Below are 13,830 nucleotides of genomic sequence, written 5' to 3'. Positions count from 1 at the left end.
TCTAGACAATTCATACAGAATGATCATTACACATTCAGCAATTTTTATATTCTTCCACCTTCGACCTGTCCTTTCCGTGGTATTTTCCAGCTCAATAGCATATCATGACAGCCTTCTGTCACCACTATAAAATCTTTCCTCTTTAACTGTAACAGTGTGTTGATATGGTGCTTGGCTGTATTCCAAATGGCCTTCCAGTCTGCCAGTGTTGGTTCAGAGTCTCACCTTGTTGAAGTAAATTGAGTCTTGCATGTCCAGTAGGTTAGTAAATAGTGTGTAGTAAACCTTAATGGGAGAAACGACACCATCTTTATGGTTGTGTTTTGTGTTTATGGTTGTACAGCTGGCTTTTGTTCTCCTGTCATTTGTTTTATGACTTCCTGAAGTAGAAACGAATACTATATTTTTTTCCAGTTTTTGGAGGAGGGAAGCTTCATTTGGGAAGTAAAGTCATGAGTTCAAGTAGCTGAGAAAACAAACATCTTTGCTATCATTATATTTGGGAATCAAGCTCACAGCCTGTTATCATACTGTAGTACTATTATTGATGGACGGACAGGATGCCTGCTAGGATACTGCAGGTCAACTCACACATGGGATCACTTGTCCCACTAGGCAACCACTATCTCTTAGCTTACAGATACAATAACAGTGGTTACCAAAAACAAAGCCAAGAGAAAGAGAACAATTTCCTCCTGTCTCACTATATCAAACACTAAGGTCAGATTATCTAACATTGTAAAGTGCTTTATTTTCTCAACGTATCACGTACACTCTGAACCCACTCTGTACTGATTGGCCAGCCTCCAGACGGTGCCCCCTGGCAGACCTCCGGCTTCCGAGGTAGACAAACAATAGTAGTCAGATTACACTTCTTTTTCTCATTCTCTACTTGAAATGGAAACATGTTCGAGCCTGAATCTGATCTGAAATATATGAGTGGATAATGCGAACAACGCATGGAACAGCCTTAGCAACAAAGGCGTTGGAACAGACGGCCATTGTGGGCATGCATGAAATCTGTGATGTCTGACAACTAGAACTTACAATGTACTCCCTTGATTTGTCTAACTTAGACTGCTGAAGCGTCATATTAGCTTCAGCTTAACTTCAGAATACATTTTTACACAGGGCAAAAAACTGTGGATTTTGTCCCTGATCTTGGACTTTGAAATTGCTTATAGAGGAGATTTTCTTTGTATGGACAAGAGAAACGATTACAGCAGCCATAAAATGCTTCCTATATACATATATAGAAAGTATATGTGTATTAAGATTCAATATAACACATCCACACATCTTAAATACATCAAGGAGCCACATGATTGCACTGGATGGCATGTTCCTGATCCATGAATGAATCATGAATATTGGCACTTTTAGTTTATTTCGAGTCAATCCCACATAAACCATCCTGCTGCTGTAAATAATCACTCGCTCACCAAGTGTTAATCCACAGCTGAAATTAGTCCCCAACAAATGCACTATTTACTTCTGTTTGAGGAATGTTTGCTTGAAGATTTTGTTTGAAGATTTATGTATTCAATGCAAACAAATGGGGTTGTTTGCATTGAGTTGGGGCCACAGACAGGGTAGGAAAGTTGGAAATTATTGAGAGGTGGTGTAACACATTTGATGACAATAACAAATATATATTGAATATCAAAAGACTTGCCCCTTAACATAACATTTTAAAGAGAAACATTTATAGTTTATGGCAAAAACATTCCTGTGTAGATTTATTAGTTACCCACTAATAATCAGCTCAATTCAAGATATGCACAAAATACATAAAAAACTGTACAAAAGAAGAATAAAAATGAAAGCTCTTTCTATTCTCATCCATAGTGTGTCCTGCAGGTTGCAACAATGCCATCTTTCAGTCTATTTATAGGGCTCTATTTTTCCTCTTTCTTAACTGCACTGTGACTCAGGGCAGCGAAGCACAATATCACCTCTGGAATGATTTTCAGTGCACTCTGACTATTGCTCTCTTCTTTTCAAGACATTCCTACTTAAACAGATTAGGGTTATGTCCTGGGGCCATGCACACTTCTTCAGCCTCAGTTGCTCTGTTATATATTTTGGACATTCATATGTTGAAATAATGTGCTAAAATTGTTTTCTCTCCAGCGTCCATCTGTCAAACGGTTTGTGACGCTCATGCACCGATGCATTAGATAAAAGCGTTATTCAAAAAATACTGTAACAACACAATCACAAACCCTAAAAATATTTCTGGCTTCAGACTTTCTTTTTGGCACGTTTGAAACATTATCAGACAAATTGTTTTTTTTTTTTACAGAACATGCACCTCGAAAATCTTCACCAGCCATGCAGGGATACAGCACCATAATTAACTGTCCCTTCTTGATTAGCACCTTAGCATAAGGGTTTAGGAGGCTTACAACAAATTATCAGGGAGTTTTATTAGACAAACTTCCTTCTGCCCTGCTAATATGTCAGCTGCCTCACCAAATTACATGCATCTCTTGGGTGTAATAACCAACACATACCACCATCACACAGTAACAGCATCCTCTCAATCAACAAGGAAGTCCACAAACTAATACGCCTGAATTACACAATGCATACTGGTAATATATGTGAGCTGTACATGTACAGTATGTAAGCCTCCATGCCTGGAAAAATGACTCACAGGCATTATGTTAATGTCTGGCTTCCACAAGCTACAACTTCTGAATACTGATACCTAGTGAAACGTGCTCAGTTGATAAATAGATGTAGATTATTGTGACAGATGGGGGCTCAGACAAAAAAAGGGAAATGCCACAGGAATCACTGAAAAGATGTTGCTAAATTATTCAAACCACCTATCACTCTAACTGATGGTGTTCGATTACTTCTGTTGATTTGGGAATTGTTGAGTTAAAACTATTGAACTGAGTTTTGTATGTGTCTGGGGTGCACTGAGTATTAATATTGTAATTCAGTTAAAACCTCATTAATCAAGTGAGTAAGAACTACTTAAGCCAGCACTGATGAGAAGCATTTCTTCTGCAAGTAAATCATTGTAGTGCTTGACAGGGCGAACAGGGTTTCACAGGACTAAAAATGATTCACAGCAATTCATCTGCATGTATTTGTAAGATATACATGCAAATCCTACATTGTTTGTTGACCTTTACACTGAAAGTTGACCATCATTTAATGCAAGTTGTAGAAATCAGATGGGGTTACAAACGTGACCACATTCACACTACTCAGAACCGTTTTTGCAGCTGCTGTCGGGTCTTGTTGCTAAAGCTGAATTGAACAAAATGCTCATTATCAGTCAAACCACATATCTCAGTTCAAAACATAAAGAGCTCAAATAGTAGGGCATAATCAAATATTTAAGTACGTTATCTTTTATCGGTTAAAATGTGGACACACTGTATGGAGAGTCAACAGGAAGTGAGTGAGCAAAAGCACTCGAGCCAGCAGCTCAACCCCCCATGACTCACTTCCAAAAATGTGGATTAATGTATCCTGTTCTATAATCAATTTGTTGTTATAACTGTGACTCAGTGCTGAGATCTTTCTGGAAATGAAACAAGCGGCGCACCGGCACCTCAGGACACACTTGTTGTAGGAGTGTGTGTGTGTGTGTGTGCCAGACAGGAAAGTAAGGAAACAATGTTAAAGCTGCACTATGCAGTTTTTACACTTCAGCACCCTCAGATTGGTGGTGGAAGGTACTGTAGTAGCATACCTGTGACACCGAGGGACAGATAAATGATGAGTGTGGATAAAAAAATACGCCATTCCCTGCACATATAAATTGGTATTTATAGAAGGTCATATGGTGAGAATGTATGGTCCTCATGCATACTTCAGACCACGCATACACATGTTTTTTTAGATCAAGCTGACTGTAGTGAAATGGAAAAATAGGGCAAAGGACCAAATCTAATGTATTGTGCATTGTGTATGTATACAGTATTCTTTTAGGCTCTTAGCCAGTTTTACTTTACTTATTTTTTTCTTTTTGCAGACATCACATGTAGCAGTTCAAATTGTGCCAGCCAAGGACACATCATAAATTAGTGTGCTCGATTTTATTATTTGTTTTTGCGTAAGCACACCTTTGACATTTGACAATAATTGTGTCTATGCGCATTTGTGCCTCTGCGTGTACACAGTTTTAGTCATGAACGTTCAGCTTTTTATCACTTTCTGTGTGTCTACGTGCACGTGTGCATGTGTGATTCAGCAGCAGTCAGATGGCTTGTCAGTCTGCATCGGGCTCAACAGTGTGACACTTGGGCAATCAGTCATGCCACATCCTGTCGGATACGTCTCAGCGCCGATTCCAAGAGTCCGACGCTCCACATGATGCAAATAAAAATGTGCAAAGAAGACGAAGGTCACTGTTTGACATGAAAAATATGATTCCAAATTAAATTTTTATTTGTTGTCTTTGTGGTGTGATTTTGTGTCTATGTGTGTGTTGGTGCATTTGAAATCTTGCATATTTATTTCCATCTACAGGTGTAAATTTAGTCACGACTCCTTTACAGCTGCTGCTGATGAACCTTAAATCTGTATTTTAATCTGGGAGTCTGTCATGCTTTAGTGGTTTGAGAGAGGACAGGCAACCAGTCTCACACGACACAGAGGGAAGGACAGCTAAAACACAGAGCCGAGATTTAGAGAGAGAAGAAGAATCCTATTTTAAGTTGTAAATGATACAGATTTAAAGGCTTCGCTTTTCTTTTTTAGCCTGCGCAAAACTGTCTGAGTCTCACATAGAGTTCAGCAGGAGAGACAATGGATATAGTGCAGTTGATAAAATGATTATTAGATTTTGGCACAGATGTTTGCCTTAGATTATGGGATGAAACTAAAACGAGGACTGCAACATAGAGAACTCCCCTCGGCCATCGTGACTCTGACTTTGGATGGAGCAGCTAATTGGGTTAAAAAAGGGCACGCTGATTAGTGATTCACTTCCATGTGGATAAGAGAGAGGAAGTTTTACTTAATTGGATGGAGTGAACGAGTAGGCAGCTGTCTTTTCAATGTTAAATCTGATGGGTAATAGCTGGGAGGAGGGAAATATTGAAAGCATTGTTGAGGAGAAACAATGATGCAGTCTTAAAAATCGGACTTCTTGCGAATCTGGTGATCCTCTGGTCTCAGAAGGCAGCATCAGAGATTTGTATTTTTGTGAGGATGCAATACATTCAGTGGTGCTCCTTATAAATATGAACCATCTCATGCATCCAAAATGTAAGTCACTCACTCCCACTCACATTTAGCCTTTCTGCTCCTAATATCCCTCAGGAGGAACCACCGAGATTATTCACTTAGTTTCTCTCAGCAGTACTGTTAACCTGTGTGAGGGTTCATGTCTATGAAACCACGCAGGTGTTTGTCTGTTTAATTCATCCTTGACCCAGAACTGTAATGAATCATCCGTAGAAAAAACAAGAATACTGTGTGAAGTGTTTGCACGCTTATCCAGAAAATAATATCTCAAAGCTTTATATATAACAGCCAATACAAAGAGTCGACCATCATTAACTGCTTAGAAGTGCCCACTTGTAGGTGTGAGTGTGTCTGGAGCGATGATGTTAGTTACTGCCCTACATATTATTCCTCCTACTCCATGTCATCTTGAATATTGCCTTGTTTTCAGATTTCATAGTTTTTTCTGCATCAACTAAAAGACATTATAACTGTTGCATCTCCTGTGTGTTAATTGTAGCTTTAACTATTCAATACATTTAATAAACGCTTCTTAGGACTAGTTTTTTATTGCTGCTTCATATTGAACATGCACAGAAAATGAGGTAGGAATATAGAAGAGGAGAGCTGGTGGTTCGTTTGACTCTGGCATACAGCTAATGAGCTGCTAAATGTAGCATATTCCTGGATTATCCTTTGAATAAAAAAAGTGTTCCCAGTTTAACCATCCTGATTTGTTTCAGGGAGTATTTCAGTGGATGAGTTTCTCTCCTCAGACGTTGCTGCAAGGCATGTTGCTTCCCCTACGGCACTTGATACAGCAACTTTCAGTTTGTACAGGGAAGGGGATTTTCACTGTTTCTTATTATGAAAATATACATCATGTGAGATTTCACGCATCTGATCTTTTCACACCACGCAATGCTAATTTACAGCCTTCCTCCAGTGTCTACAAATCAGGTCAAGAACTTCATAGCCTTCAAGTCTTTTGTTCTCTTTAAATTTCATGCTGCCTGCCCACTTTTTGGTATCATCATATGCATTCTGTGTTGACATACCACCAGTATCTTGACTCTGACAAAGCCTTAAAACCATAGTTTACATTCTACAAGTAAAAACTAGCACTTGGTTTTGTATTTTACCATCTGATTTCTGTATATTTCACTGCGTCTACTGTGTGGTTTAAACTTGCGAGCCACATCAAAGACAAACTTCCATTGCAATTATGATTTTTTTTTCTCCACCTCCTTTTTTCTATCATGTGTTGTCTTTGACTTTACTGTCCCGCTTGTCGTACAATTCCTTCACACATTCATCATGTGAGCAGCAGCTACACGAATCAGCTTCAGGTTCAGCCCCATTGAAACATGAATCTATCACTTTATATCCAAGACATAATTTGAATTGTGAACACATTTTGTGCGTGAAAATTATGTCTGCACTCAATTTATCATTTAATTTTTCCGACCACACTTCACCTCAAATCACCATACTTTTGCATTTGCAAGCTATTTTATACACTATTATCAGTGACCCACATATTTCCAGCCTCAAGTAGATGATAAGTTTATATCATAGACATGCAGCTGTGAATCTCCGTCCCAGAAACTAAAAAATTGATGCGTCATGTAGAGACCTTATCAGGCTTCATTTTCCGCATATGCAGTTTCATTCTTCACAGCTTATTATGTGGGTGTGATTTGATGAATCACCAGCGCTACTTGGTATTACGCTATTATTATGTTAATTGTGTATGATTGCTGGTAAATTGTGCCCAAGTGTCATTCAGCTAAGTCACTGATGGAGACACATCTAGGGCACTATGGCACTGTGATATTATTGTCGTGGCTATGAGCTAATGATAACATCAGTATTATAGTTATCACCAAAACACAACATGAGAAATTTCAGTTAGATATTGCTTTCTCTGTTTGTGAGTGTGTGTGGTTTGAGTATTTTTTCACATTTTTCTCTGATATTGGTGCATAAAATAAATGTGTTGACCTACTTTGCTTCACCACAGGCGTCAGAGATGTGGTTCTTAGACGCCTTAAAGCAAAAGTTTTCAGATTGAATGCAGGGACGGTCAAACTTGATGTAACACAAAAACACAAAAAAAGTGTAAACTTTGGGAATAATCTGTATTTTGATGCTCAAAATCGACACTAGCAGTATTGTAAAAGCAGCACATGTGGCCAGACTACTTGTATACTGCAGTTTAACATAAACACACATACAGCCACCATCCATCCCTCCTTCAAAAGTTGGAATCGTGCATTATAATCTATCAGGCTTACTACCACCTGTCAGAAATCCCCCTGAGTCATTCACTGACCCATTTTTCTGAACTGACGTGGGAGAAGAGAACGTCAAAGCCCTTTTCTCACTCTCTGTCTGTCATCTATTTCTCTCCATCACCGTCAGTCATCACTTGATCCTGTTTATCCCGGCAGAGTGTGTTATAATTTGTCCTATTTATGTGTACCATTTTCTTTTTTTTTTTTTTTTTTTTTACAACTTGTTAACTTGTTATTTTCACTCCTTTCATATGATGACCCAACCAATGACCACAAAGCAATGTTTGTTGTCCACGTGGTCCAATTGTTATCTGACCCAAGTTCATGACCCTGGTTTCGACCTGTTTTCAACACATCTGACACTACAATACATATAACAGAGACATTTCTAGCCTTCTCAGTCAAAGATTAAACCATTGAGGATTGCTAGGGATACTTGAATGTAGGTTACTTTTTTAAAGATGACTGAATAAAGATAAGAATTACTGTGAAGTTACACCAGATCATTCACACTGTCCACCATGTCAGATCTTTGCAGTACATAAACCATTGCAGCTGCCATCTTTAATGACATCAGGATTATTCAGTATGATGATGTGGCTCAGGACGTAGACGGGTTCATCCATTAAACGCAGGGCAGTGAACCCCCAGTTGCTTTCAGTGGGTATAGGTCAGTGCTGCATTGGTATGTAAGTAAGTGAATGTAAGCACGGATAAATGAGAATCACATTGTAAAGAAGTTTGGGTAAAAGCAATTTTATGACAATATGATATGTAACAAACTACAGTTGCCCAACTGAGTCAACAGTGAAAGGAGAATTAGTAATAGCTCAGTATGAAATTGAACCAAAATCATCAAGACTCACCCTTTATGGAGCGTGATTAACAATACCAAATGTCAATTTGGCCCGTAGTTGTCAAACTTATGTCTCGCTCTGGCGAGTGCAGGATTTGTGGAATGAGTGACCGACTGGCCGTACGCTGCCATCCTAAGGCCCCTAAAATGGGTTTCATGGACTCAGCTGACCTTCAATTGAACCTTTGCAAGAAAGTTGTTGCTTAGAGTGTAATCTGTGTAATCTTTCATCTTTTTATTAGGCTATAAAAAGGCAAATGCTGCAGTCATTACAATAAAACATAAAAGCCTTGAATGTCCATGTAATAATTAAAATGCATAATCAAAACTCAATAAATATAATCAGAACCTTCCATGATGATATTCATTTTCTTAAAAGATCCCATTATACATCATATGATGGATGTTTATATGACCCAGATTTCCCATATTTTCGTGCCCTGTGTCAGTCTTATAGAGAAAGTTATTTCCATCATACTCGCTGCTTTAGAATATTTTTTTGTTTTGTTATTATTACCATATGTAATAATGTGCTTTTTCAGATTCTGTCGCAGGAAGGGACGATCCATTTGAGTCATTGTTGACCTTTGATAAATAATTCTGTTGAAACTACAGAATTTCAGATAATTTAACTAATGCTCCTCTTGTTCTTTATGTATGAGGCATCAGCTCTGCTCATGCACTTCAGTGGATGTAACAATACTGCATATGACAACTTCTTCCAAAAGTACATCGCCATGTGGCCCGTGGGCTTGTATTTCATGCTCGCTGCATGATTCGAAGGGTTTACTTTTCCTCTGCCTGTCTCGCTGTCCCTCATTTAGCCCCTTAGCCCCGCTGCGCCTGCAATTCAGTCACAGCAGGGCTCGCACATACAAAGAGCAGCCTCTGCATGCTTGTCAGAAATATTCCTCATTATCAGTCGAAAATAATAACAATAAATGATTAATAAAAATAAATGATGACAGTGCGAGCTGTGAATAGCTCCTTTTAATCAGCGTAAAACCAGGAGCTCCCCCACCTTCTCTCGTCATGCTTTCTGTCATCCCATTATATGACAGATCGATATAACAGCTATGCATGAGTTCACATGTGTATATTTGTGTGCTTGTCAGGGAAAGTCCTGTCCGAATGCGGGTCTGTCTCACAGTGGTGGAGCTCACCAGGTTGTAAATCACTGATCAACTGAGCTCTAATGGGTGTGTTGAGCACTGAGGTGAGAGAAGTAATCACTAACCAGGTACACAGTGTTAAAAAAACAATTCCACAAACTGGAATTCCCTTTATCCCCACAGGGAAAGTCCATTTTGTTTAATTAAAATGCCAGTGTTGGACAGCAACATCGATCACAGCGTGCTGGACTGTTATTGTACTGAAGTGTTTGTTAGCTTGAATGTACAGAAGACTTCAGTCTGACAATGGAAGACTAATTAGCCACAACGTGACAGTACAGACATTGTAGCCACTGTAGTTAGCACGAACTCTTTGTGTGCGTGCATGTGTGTGTGAGTGTGTGAGTGTGTGAATGACAGTACAAACTGATTTCACTTTTACCAGGAACTCCAACTGTTTCTGTTATTTTCCTCTTTTTTCTTAGCCGAAAAATCAAACTGAATTTAGCTTCTTTTTTTCCAGCTGTTTCCAGTATACACATCTAAACACACTTTTATATCATCCTCTGATATTTAAAACATGCAAGGATTGTATTGTATTTGTGTTTTGTGTGTGTGTGTGTGTGTGTGTGTGTGTGTGTGTGTGTGTCTTATCTTTGATTGGCTTCTTTTACATCAGTTTCTGACATCTTACATTTCCCAGATACCTTTCAGCAAACCCCGGAGAAAGAAAGTATTTTTGTTTTTTAGCTGAAATCTGTACAGCAAGACAGGCAACTTATGTGTGAGGATTGGCTGTTGTACTCTGTTGAGGCATCTTTCAGTGCATGTCTTGCATCTTTTCAGCAATGGATTTCTTCCTGTAAAAAACCTGAAGTTTGCTGTTTCTACTCTGTAGATGTTTTGTGTTATGACAGATCCTAAAAGTTTAAACCAACATCATGATAAAGTAGGAAGAATGCCAACTGTATGATGATGTACTTGATTGTATTTGAGTTTCTAGTGAGATTTTTTGAGGGTCTGAGGGTTGTTGTTTTATTTTGTAGCTGTTGCAACCCCTATTAACACTATAATTCTGTTTAACGGCTGTTCAAATAAAATTTGTGATAAACTAAGTATTCATTATTATTCAAGATCTTCTTAAAAACCACTTGGAATGAGAGGTGATCCTTGAATATGAAACATCACCTTAGTTATCTTGAGAAAACCGGGGAGAGCAGAACAGTTTTTTGTTTTTTTATCTCTGTGTAATTATCGGGTATAAAAAGCCTCATAACCTGCTCAGGTGTTTCCACACAGTGACAGAACTGGGTCACTAGGCTGAGGAACAGTGTTTAGTTCTGTCAACACTGATAATCAAACACTTAACAAATTAATGTTGATGAATTGATCAATCAGCCTTCTTATCTACCAGCGTTTTTTTTCTGAAAGAAAGAAAGCTGGCTGAAATTGTGTGTGTGTGTGTTTCCTGTATATACACTTACAGTATATAGGTGCGAGATGTAGTGTTTTCGTCTTGTATTAGTCCCCTTACGTGGCAGACTGTGGCTGACAGGTAAGCTGTCAGACGCAGCAGAGGGAAACAGCCTACTGGGCATCCATGTGCTAACAAGTCACATTTAGTTGTGTACTACTGTCAACTCTCTTACATCTAAACTCAAGTCTCTCGCTCCATCTCTCTCATACAACTACATGCTGCACGAGGATGTTCGCAAGCGAAAGAAGATAGGTCGCATGAGTCAAAAATGTTAAATGCAATATTCAGATTATCTTTAGTCATTCTGTGATGGTGCAGAAATGATCTGTTTAATATTCCATTAAAACATGAATTGCATTTAAATACTTGTGTGTGCATCTTTAGGGGTAGTGTAGAATAAAACTTACCTACAGTATCACAAATACAACATAGAAGTTATTTACTATTATTAATATAGTGTCCTGTGGAGTTTTCTTGTGAACAAGAAAAAGTTATTTTTACATTTAGTGTTATTTAAAAATGCATTGTGTGTATCCTTGTGGTCTAACAAACATTTTAAATGCATTTCCGTCCTCATAAAACATTTGCAAAGCTGATTTTCCTCACAAGTGTGAAACCTGTCACTGTTTACATATGTCAGTGTTCATTTGCTGGCAGCCTTCTTCTTTCCTGCCTTTGCTGACGTGTGTATGTGTTTTTCTTGGCACATTAATGACACCTGTAGATCAGTGTGAAACCATAGGAATGTGTATCATATTACCTGCAAACGAATAAATAGTGCAAACAAACATCTAAATAGTGTTATTAGTGGTCAAAAACTTCACAGGGTACCTTCAACAATGGATCAAATGACGATGTGTTGGGTGAAAGCAGCTGTCCTCCGCTCTATGGAGCTTTATGACATGTTTCAGCAAAGTGTTTGGTTTTCTGGCCCACAACTTTACTGTTTTGGTAAGTCCTTCACTCTCATGAGTGTCATTTTCAGACACAGCAGGCAGCTATTTACAGAGAAGAAGCTCTAAAATCCCCCGTACACGACTTGCCCAGCACCAAATGGCAGATAGACAAAATTAGCATCTAGCTAGTGAACATAGTGGAGCATTAAGCAGCTAAAGCCCTATAATTCCCTCTGATTTTTCCCAAAAACAGAGCTAAAGGAGAGTGAATATTGGGCTTAAATTCATCAGGTGGCCAGAAAGACAACTCCAAACCCAGCTGGATGTGAAACCTGCCTGTTTGCAACCAAGTTTGCTACTGTATATCAACCAAAAAGGTGTCAATATGTCTTCTTCTTCTTCTTCTTCTTCTTCTTTTTTCTTTAAAACAAATATCTCTGAATTTCTGCCACCCCCCAATTGGCCAAAATTAATGCAGCTTTAAGCTTTTTTATATTATTTCTTGAACTAAACTAACCCCTTTTTTTGAATTTTCATCGTTCACCACAGAACATAATATAGTTCCTAAAATTGAGGTTTGTTGCTGCCTCCAGTAGTTTGCAACATCTCAATTTGAAATGACAGAACTGACCTTTTTGAGGACACGTCTAAAAAAAGTGGAGTATTTTATCTGTTATAGATGCATTTTCAAAGCCAAGAGGTAACTTTATAATTAATCTAAAATGTTTGCCCAGGCAAACTAAATGAGAATCCGCCAGAGGGATGTCAACATTACTGTCCGTGTGTCCTATTCTTAGTGCATTCACTCTGTAAACATTTCATTATGAAATGTGAGGGTACATTTTGGACTGTCAAGTGTCCACCACCTCTTCGGGGTTTATTCTTTGTGTGTTTTGGCCTTCTGTGTGTTAAAATCTGATGGCTAACACAGCCAGCTGGACTAATTAAGGCCTTTGGAGAGGAATGGAAGTGTAAAAATACTTAAAGAAAGGTATGCATCTCTTGTTCCCTCCACTGTCCATGCAGAAATAATGTATGTCAATCTGTTTTTTACTGTGGAAAATAGCTAAGGATACGCACTCTCAAAAAATTGTGTGATTTTGTCCTTAATCCTGAATAATTTCCTTGTCACCTGGTGTACAAACTTGCACCAGAAATGTTTCTTGATACATACAGTGCTCTTATCAAGGCTTGACAAATGTAACCGTAAAGCCTGGGAAAGTAATCCATAGTAGAAATGTTCATCCAAATGTTTTATTTTTGACGGACTCAGCACAAACTAATCAGACGGTTTCTCACCCTCATGTCTACAGTGTGAAAGGATAAGCTTGTTGTCACCATGCAGAAGTGTGCCAGACACAAAGTGACTACAGCCTTATCAGTTTATGCATGCGTGAGTGGCAGGTGCACAGAGATTTGCCAAGATGCAAAGTGGGCCAAATGGGACCGTTTGGAAGTATAGAGAGGCTACAGTCTAATCTGAGTAATGAATGTTAATGAGAACCTGGTGCTGCTGACTGCATGGACTTCTGCACTTCCACTTAAATACTAAGAAATCAGAAAGATAGGAGGTAATGTGTTTGCACTGAAATAATTTGAGTTTCCTTTTAGCTGGGGCATATTTCCCCAACATCCTATTGTTCATTTTACTGCTTCAGTATTATTACTCAGATTTGTTTCGTCAGATGCCATGTCTCATTACGCATATTGTTTTGGCTTATGCATGAGTGCATATGCTGAACTTTCATGGGACAAAAATCGCTATAGACAGTAAATGAGCTCCAGAGTCTGTGCATTGTTTGGATTCATATCATTATTAATATTCTAGACATGTACTGTATTATATGTAAATCATTATACACTATAGAATGGAGAGGAAAATAAGAGCCTCGTAAGTGTAAACCAATTGCAAAGCCCATTAGAGGGCTACACACACACTCATTGAACTGGAGTTACATCCAGGTAACTACTATTTCTGTCTCTGTGATTGTGTGTTTTC

The sequence above is a fragment of the Thunnus maccoyii genome, chromosome 2 (assembly GCF_910596095.1).
Source record: "Thunnus maccoyii chromosome 2, fThuMac1.1, whole genome shotgun sequence".
Lineage (NCBI taxonomy): Eukaryota > Metazoa > Chordata > Actinopteri > Scombriformes > Scombridae > Thunnus > Thunnus maccoyii.
The sequence above is the reverse complement of the archived record's forward strand: the minus strand, read 5'-3'. Positions refer to the sequence as shown.